Source organism: Suncus etruscus, chromosome 7 (assembly GCF_024139225.1).
Source record: "Suncus etruscus isolate mSunEtr1 chromosome 7, mSunEtr1.pri.cur, whole genome shotgun sequence".
Lineage (NCBI taxonomy): Eukaryota > Metazoa > Chordata > Mammalia > Eulipotyphla > Soricidae > Suncus > Suncus etruscus.
In genome coordinates, this window is record NC_064854.1 from 27,123,784 (window position 1) to 27,133,014 (window position 9,231).

The 9,231-nt window shown below is 40.2% G+C and overlaps 1 pseudogene; it reads left to right on the forward strand.

Moving 5' to 3' along the window:
- The first annotated feature begins 7,003 nt into the window (after positions 1 to 7,003).
- LOC126014210 (ribosome biogenesis protein NSA2 homolog) lies at positions 7,004 to 7,683 on the forward strand (annotated as a pseudogene).
- The last annotated feature ends 1,548 nt before the right edge of the window (positions 7,684 to 9,231 follow it).

Here is a 9,231-nt window from a genome sequence, read left to right on the forward strand (position 1 = left end):
AGTGAGGAAGACCTTGGACTGGCCTTTATGGATCCTTGGGTGGAATATGTTTACAGAGTGTTAGTTCCTTTATCTGATCCTGTCACAGCTTATATTTCATGTATTTACGCCCCTTCTAGACCATTGTGTATCATCTGACTGCTTGTTGAATAGATGTTGATCTGATTGTTGGGGAGTACCAAAGCAGCCAAAGGTGACCACAATTTGGGTAGTTGTATTTGGCTCCTGATTGGGTGGTGCTCAGGAGTTAGCCAATAGTACTTTAGGGGGTTCTGACCCTTCTCCCTCACATAGGCTTCTTCCTGTACAGACCACATTTCCTAATAGCCTCAGTCTGCTCTGGATAATCATGGGAAGAAATCAGATTTATTTCTAGCCAGAGCACTGCAGTCACTAAATAAAGACATGGTCAATCAATTTATAATTAATATACCATTCAACCATCTTACAAGCATTAAGCAGTCTGAAAACCAAAGGCAGTATTTCAGGATAGGGAAGCAAAACAAAATTTTAAGCTCTGTAACTTGTTTTAGAATTTGTTCCTGAAATAGTTTAAAAACAAAACAAAACAAAACAAAAGGCAACAAAACAGAAGCAGTCTCGTGAAAAGCAGCCTGTTCCAAACAACAGATATATTAAAATCTATCCTAGCACAGACTTTCTGTCACTTTAAAATGTTTTGCATCTTTGATGCCAAGTAGGATTGTTGGGGGCTTCTTGTAGCTAGTGCCAAGTGTTGGGAAAACATAAGAGAACAACAACAACAATGAAAAAACCTTCAAGTTGATTCAGTAAAAATAAACATTTCAATACTCCTGCAATAAAGGAAGCCTGGTGAGTTGAGCAGATGCAATTCCAGGAAAGACTGCATAGGCCATTTTCAACGTTTTTATTATTATGTAATAATAGCTCTCAAATTTGATTGGCTGGGAGATTTAAGGGTTTTATGTGACACAATAGATGATAAAACCCAAGGATGAATGCGTTGCGTCTTAGTGCTTATGAAAATGCCCAGAAACTAGAAAAACGAAATCAGCTGTTGAAAAAACGTGAAATTGCTGAACATATTTTAAAAATGAAGATCACAAGCCCGAGAGGAGGAGGAGGAGGTAAGGTGCTTGCTTAATGTATGACCAAATCCCAGTTCAATCCCGGCTATGCATATGAGCACCACCAGGGTCAGTCCTGAACATAGACCCAGGAATAACCCCTGAGCACTGCCAGGTATGCCCCCACTCTACTATCTCCTCCTCAAATTTACAGCTGTTATGGAACTTTTTGAAAGAAAAAATCAGGAAGGAAGTGGGGGAGGAAGAAAGAAAAAGAAGAACCAGCTTTTAGGATGGAGGGAGAGGGAGAGAAAAGTATAGGAAAAGGGGAGAAATGTACTAATTTAGTACCTTAAATCCCCCCATTATTCTTCAAGGTGTTTCCTCAGATCTGGTCATGGGTCACTCTCCCTATCTTCTTTACATCCATTTTTTATAGTGTAGAAATGAATCGTCAGAGGTTAACTGGCATCCAGGATGATGCAGGAAACAGGTCAAGGGGTAGAAACCCCAGGCAAACCCTGTCAGAACAACACTGAATGGGCCTGTCCTGTCCTGTGGAATTAACCCTCACACTCTTGCATAGGCTAGCTCGGCCCTCAGGCCGCTTGTCCCAGCACCATCTGGAACAATTTTAGAAAATCTCTGAAGACCGGGCCATGGACTTAATGATGCCCAGAGACCCCTGGCCACTTGATGGCTTTCTTGTGCTTCTACAAAAGAAAAACACACAGTGGGCCTCTTTTGGAAAGAGTCCCTATACAGGAAGTTGGGCCCAGGCTCAGCTTTTTGTCATTGATCAGCAGCACATGTTGGTTGAGGACATGAAAGGAAGGAAACAGATGTGCACGAATGGTGTCTTCCCGAGGAGTGTAGGCGCTGCCCAGCCAACGACCCTCACCTCAGACGGACAGCAGAAGAGGTCCTCTGGTTATAATGCATGCTCTGAATTCAGGGGAATTCTTGTCCCAATCTCTGGGCTGAAAACAATTGAGTCCACACCCCTTGTTTTCTCACAGCAAGCCAGAGTGGAACCGGGGTGGATGCAGGTGAGTGACCAGGTTTGGTGGGTTTCTCTTTCCACGCTTCTTCTCCTGCAGCAAGCCCGCCGGCCTTCTGACTGAACCAGCTCATGTGGGGAAGAGTTGCCATAGCAACAAGGTTTCTGCATCAAGTTGACACACATGCATGCTTGCCTGATTTGAAAATAAAAATTGGACGGTCAATCCCTATCAGAGCACTTATCCGTCAGTTCAGATAGTCTCTTCAAAGGCTGACGTCATTATTATTATTTTTGAAAACTGTCTGGTCTGGGTCCAAACATCCAGGAGAAAAAAAGTGTCTCACAAAGCTGAGTGTCTGTGTGTTGCCAGTTCCAACAATGAGCAACATATGGCCAATCTTGTTTCATTTCCTCACCTTCTTTTCCAGCCTCTGCACACTGGGATATTTTTAAACCAATGTCGAGCACATCGTGCCGTGTCATCTACAATACTTTGCCTGAACCTCCGAAAAAAGAGGGGCTTGATTTTAACATGATTCATACATGAGTAAAAAAAAATAAGATCTTAGAATACAAAGTCTGTTTTTTTCCCCAATTGCTCAAATTGCCTCCATTCCCTATTAATATATGACTTCACACACTTTATGTTTGACTTTAAATCACATCGCATTATGGGGCAGTAAAGTTCCAAGAACTTTACATGAATTATGATTTCATCTTCACTATAACCCCATGAGGTAGATGCTAATATGAGCCTATTTTATAGATGAGGAAGTGAGGGGAATGGCTTGGTCAATACCAAATCCTTAGGGGATGTAAATAAGGACATGCATTATTCCTTGTTCTTAATCAAAACTCATATTAGCATCAAAATCGCCCAGATTAAACTACAATTTGTAGCTTTTTAAGCAGTGACTTGCCTCTCCTAGGCTTTGCCTTTTGGTATCTATTCCTAATACTTGAAATATTAATGCATTAAAACACCTATTATATTAAAATCCTATTGAGTAGAAACAGAAATTACTAAAAGAAGCATGCTAAGTGACTTAAGTTATCCCACCTTACCTTAACCCCATAGTATAGTTTTAGCTATTACATGTATTTTTAGCTGTTACATTTACAATAAGTCATCAATGTACTTAAGATTCTTGGAAATTGAATTGAAGCAAAGCAATGGCTGATCTGATGAATTCCTGTGGCATATTTTTTGTCACAAAAACATCATCAAACTTCTTGATAAAAAACCTCAAACACTTTTTTTTGTTTTGTTTTTTGTTTGTTTTTGTTTTTTGGGGGGCCACACCCATTTGATGCTCAGGGGTTACTCCTGGCTAAGTGCTCAGAAATTGCCCCTGGCTTGGGGGGACCATATGGGACGCCAGGGGATCGAACCGCGGTTCTTCCTTGGCTAGCGCTTGCAAGGCAGACACCTTACCTCTAGCGCCACCTCTCCGGCCTCTGTTTTTTGTTTTGTTTTGTTTTGTTTTGTTTTGTTTTTGGGTCACACTGGCAGCGCTCAGGGGTTACTCTTGGATCTACACTCAGAATCTCTCCTGGCAGGCTGGGGGGACCATATGGGATACCGGGATTTGAAACACCATCCTTCTGCATGCAAGACAAACACCTTACCTCCATGCTATCTCCCGCCCCCCCCTCAAACACTCTTAACAATAATCAATTTATTCACCCTTACTTGTTCATTCCAAGTTAGGGGTCTGGTGATCAAACTCTCTCAAATGCAAGGTGAGAGGAATTTGACCCCAAATAGGAAGTCCTTTCATTCCAGGCCACTCATTCTCACCCTCCAACTGGACCCCCAATGCATATAGGGGTGTGGGTGGAAGAAAATCCTCATGGATGTGGGGAGAACATGTAAATGGCAAGAACAGTACCCCTGAAAGAGAATGGATTTATTTTTTCCTTGTCAATGTGCTAAGAAACTGACATTGATCAAAATGTTGAGGATTTATTGACTTCCATTAAATCTTGAGCAATATTCTTCACTAGAAAGTTTAGGATGGTTTTCTCCCTTAGTAACTATGCCAGGGGGAAACATGCTGGCTATTTTTACTCCACAACTGGCTATGAGATAAATTCAAGGAGCTTCTGGTGGGGGTGGAGGGCACCCAGGTCCCTACAAAACCTTGTCACATTTCATTGTCATTACCTCCTAACCAGTATCTTCTTAGAGTTCCCTTGAGGCAGGCGGCTTATCAGATATGATTCTCTGATGTTTTATTTCAAATAAGCAAATAATGATGTATGAATGAAAACATAGTTAATGCAGTCCCATAATTTGGAGAAAATATTGTTATTTAAGTTTCTTAAGGTAAAGAAGCTTCTATCTGGTTTTGTGTCAATCCACATTAACACTATCTGTGTACAGTTTTCTAGTGTCTGAATAAACATAATCTTCCTAGATTATCTTGAGAAAAGTGGGCAGTTTGTTTCCCGAAATACAATCTTTAGTACTTCAACATTTAAGACTAAACTCGATCATCATTACCCATACTTTTTTTAGATTTGTGATCGGCACATACACTAACAACGTAAAGTTATAATTCAAGTCACTGATTGGAATGTTCAAGAACTTTCTTGTCATCAACTACTTTTCACATCCTTCCTAGTATACTGAAGAGTTCAAACTTTCTGAGACTGCTGTGACTTTATTGTCCAATTATTCCCAAAGATAATTACCAGACAAGGTGCCAGGTTGGTGTAGAAAATTTAATCATTGTATTTAATAGGCTAATAACACTGTTAAACTTGTCTACTGGTTTAACACTTGACACTTGTCCTGAAACAAAATCATACTTTGTTCTGCATTTTAGTCCACATAATCAGAAATACTGCAAGTATCTCAGATATTGCTTAAGTTATACTGAAAATAATTTTAAAGCATATATCTGGAGGCCAGAGCGTTAGCTTAATAGGCTAAACACATGCTGTACATGTGGGAGACCTGAGTTTGATCCCCTGATCTCCCCAGACTGATCAGATCTAGGAATGACTCTCAAGCATAGAGATAGGATGAAAACTGCTGGATGTTGCCCCAAACCCCCTTCAAACAAACATGGAGCTGTTGGAGCAGAGATGTATCTTAAGTGGTTTGATTTCCATTTTCCAATGCCCCCCCCAGAGCACCACTGGGTTTTGCTCCCAGAAAGATTATTTTAAAATGACATTACTAGCTATATAGTTTAGCCTGAGAAATAGATATAAATCTAAGAAAGTGCTGTGTCAAGGAATTTTGGTTTTTTATTCACTCTTTGCTTAATATAAAAATATAGGGAAACAATCTGATATTAAACATATATGTCACAAATCACTTATTTTCTGCATTTTTGCTGATTATAGAAGTGGTACTTTGGAGACTGAAGAGGGTGTGTATTGGTACAGCTCATAATGAAAGGATCTGAAATTCCAGTCCAGCTAACTAGTTTCTTAGCCAAGTTGAGAAGTTGCTGGGCTTGGTGTGGTTCACTTTAACCTGCCAAGAATAGAGTAATAAATGAATCTTCCCCACGGGCTGGTTGTAAAAGATGGAGAAACATCTCTCTAGAGTGTTGCTTAGGCACGTGTCCATGTCATGATCCAACAGTCAACAAATAATTGCTATTTACTCTGCTGCCTGAAATATAGCTATGGAGATGGCCCCAAGTTTTCCCAACATTTCTTGCCTGATCCCACTTGCTTCTCCATGCACTCCAGAGTTCTTTTTAATGTGAGGAAAATATCAGGGCAAATCAAAGTATGTCTGTTGAGTGTACAGGAAAGGTTTGGAACTGGAGAAGCCACAGAGCAGGCTCATGCAGGCCTTGTGGGCCGGGCTGATGCCAAAGAGCTTGAGAACAAAAGGCAATGCTGCTCTTATACCTCTGTACCCCTGAGGGCTCCCTCATCTTCCATTGCTCCACTGCTGGAAGACTGGTTCCCTGAGCAGTCAGTCTCAAGGCAATCCAACAGTCACCACCTCCCCTGGCCTTGGTCCCCTGATCTCTGCTGGATGCCGAGCTGACTGGGTGCTGGGCAAATGTCACCACTGCCAAGTGCAAACTTGCTGAGTTAAATGTGACTGCTTGAGAGAAACATTTTAAACATTGCTTCCTTTTGAAGCAGAGCTTGGCAGGCCTTTTCTTTGCTCTGAGAAGGCGTGTTTGACACTTGTGTTTAACCAAAGCAGATGGCCAAGGAGCAGCTTCCCTTTCTGGTTGGCATGCTTACCCATCAGGTCTCTTTCAAAACACTTGAGCAAAATGATTGGAAAGGTCTGTTACACACCCAGCTTAGATAATGGTACCGTCTTCTAAGAGGGAATGATGTGGTTGCTGTTGTCATTCAGAAGCATAGGGCAAACTGACCTAATCAAGAAAACCAGAAACTTTAGATCTGTTTTTTTGTTTGCTTGTGCTGGGGCCACACCAGGTGGTGTTGAAGGGCTATTGCTGTATGCAGGAGGACCATGTGGTGTCGGGGATTAAAGTCTGACCTTCCACATGCAAAGGATGAGCTATTTCTCTGGCCATATATTTGTTGATACTGATGTAGAATTATAAGCTGGAGCATTTGATTATCTAAATATAGCTGAGGCATTTTTCTCAAGAGTTTCTTCTTTAAATACATTTAAAGGCATAACTCAAAGGTAGCAAAAAAATCATCTTTAGCTTTCTTGGAAGAACAGGATTTTAACTTACAAGATTCCAGCTTACTCTGAATACAGTATAAACTTAATAGATACCAGTAACCATTTTTTGTTGTGAATTACATGGATGAAGTTCAGGAGTTTCTTCTTTTTATTAAGCTTCTGAGTCAGACTCAGCAATACTCAATTTATCCCCCAATTCTCCTCAGGGACTATATAGGGTGCTGGGGATCAGACCTGAGTCGACTATGTAAAAGGCAAGTGCTCTGTCTGCTATATTATTGCACCAGTCTTGCAATTCGTGGGTTTATGAGAGATGAAGATCCAGAGCTTCTTGAGGCCAAGAGGCTGCACCAGGAAAACCAAAGGATCACCATGTCACAAAAAATGAATGAATATATTGAGTTATACCATAAGAACAATGGATTTTGTTTACCATGAGATAAAAAGAGAAAGAAGATCAAGAGGTTCGTGAACATTCAGAGAAAGAAAATATAGTCATTGGCCTAAAAGCTAAGCTCTATCACAAAGGTGCCATGCTGAAAAAATACAAATGAAAGATTCTGAAGATGTATGAACAGAATGAAATAAAAAAAAGATCCCACAAAGAGCAGTACCAATATATCTGCTGGATAGAGAGGGACAAGCTTGAGCTAAACTACTTTCCAATGTGACTAAACAAAAAGAGGAAGCAGGAATATGAAAATTCCCTCTGCCCAAAGTTCATGTCCTGGTAGAATCAGAAATAGTTAAAGTTCTTGGAACAAGAGAAAGAAGAAAGCATGGAAGAAGATGGTTATAATGTCTACTTTGTTGGAGATACCTTACATGAAACCATCTAAATATGAAAGACTCATTGGGTCAATGTATTTGTGCTTCAAAAAAAGCCCTGAAACACATCCTGAACTGAAAGCCATGTTCTGTTAGTACCTATTGTAAAGAAGAATCCTACATCTCCACTATCTATACCTTTAGTGTTATCACATTGATACTAAAGAGAGTGAATTGAACCATATCACATAGGGAGGCAAGATTAGTTGGGGGACACTATGTCCAGGTTACCAACATTCTGAAAATGACTTACTACGGTTTAATAAAAGTAACTCCTTATAATTATAGAAGACTCAACACCAATCAGGAAAATCACCAAAGGTCACCAAAATGCTTAAAATATCTGTCAGTTTGCCCCAAAAATGTATGTTATATTGCACAAAACATTAAAACAGTGCTTTTACCAAAATGTGGCCCAAGTCAGCTAAGTGTATTAATAGTAATAGCTAAATGTATAGTAGATATAAGTTAACAAAGTATAGAATGGCATAATACAGTGTAGTCGTAGATGAATCAAAACTTACAGCATAATGCTAAGGATAGTATATGGATTAAACAGCTGTGTCATCATAAAAGGAAACATGAGATGGTACATTATTTCTGCGGTAGAAAAGCAGGGCTTACATGTCTGAACTTGTTCAAGGTTATACATCTAGCAGGTGATAAATCCTGGCAAGTTCAAAGAGCTACTCTTCCCTTGGACACAATACACAATCTTTTCCAAGGTGTATATCAGGTTTGCTCTCAACACTACCTGCTGGGACATCAGTTTTGGGAGAGCAATTTCATTGTTCACAGAGTATTAATGTACTTGGGTTCAGAGGGTGTAGAGGCTACACAAAGGTAGTAAGTAGAGCTATTTTATATTTCTGAAATGTCCTTCAGAAATTTTGTAACACTTGAGCATTTTAGACCTGCATTTTAGTTCTGCAGTGCTTTAAGGATTGGATACTGTTCAATGTGCTTCTCAAATAATTTTATACAGAGTATGTGTTTTTTGTTATATTGGATTTTACAACTAGCTAAAACATTAATTTTTCCTAGAAATGATCCTGAGCTAAACAGACCATGTTCATAGAAATGAACATATCAGATACCTTAGAAAACTTTGGAAGAAACTTCCTTCATGCTTCCAAGTCAGGGGTCTTTCCTTCAGCCCTGGATTCTTAGGATTACATCTTAAACATAGAAACTTTTTCTAGGAGATTGGATGCTTCTCATAAAAATCTTGGCTCTTGGGGCTGGAGAAATAGCATGGAGGTAAGGGGTTTGCCTTTCATGCAGAAGGTCATTGGTTCGAATCCCAGCATTCCATATGGTCCCCCCGAGCCTGCCAGGAGCCATTTCTGAGCATAGAGCCAGTAGTAACCCTGAGTGCTGCCGGGTATGGACCCCCCCCCCCAAAAAAAAAAACTTGGCTCTTACTGATGTACATTTTCTACCTTCTCCATATAGAAACTGCAACTTCTGACAGTGCTTGTGACTAGCATGTTTTCTGCCCCAGGCATAAACAGGGTATAAACTGCCCTCACACCCATTTTGCCTTCATTTCCATTCATACTTTCGAAACTTTGACTCCATCTCCATTTGGTTCAGAGATTGAACCCTGTGGTCTTGTATCTCAGGGAAAATAAGACTTTGCCTTTGGTCCTGGTTTGGGTGTTCCAGACAGCTGCTTGTCAGGATCTGTATGTAATTTTTTTTTT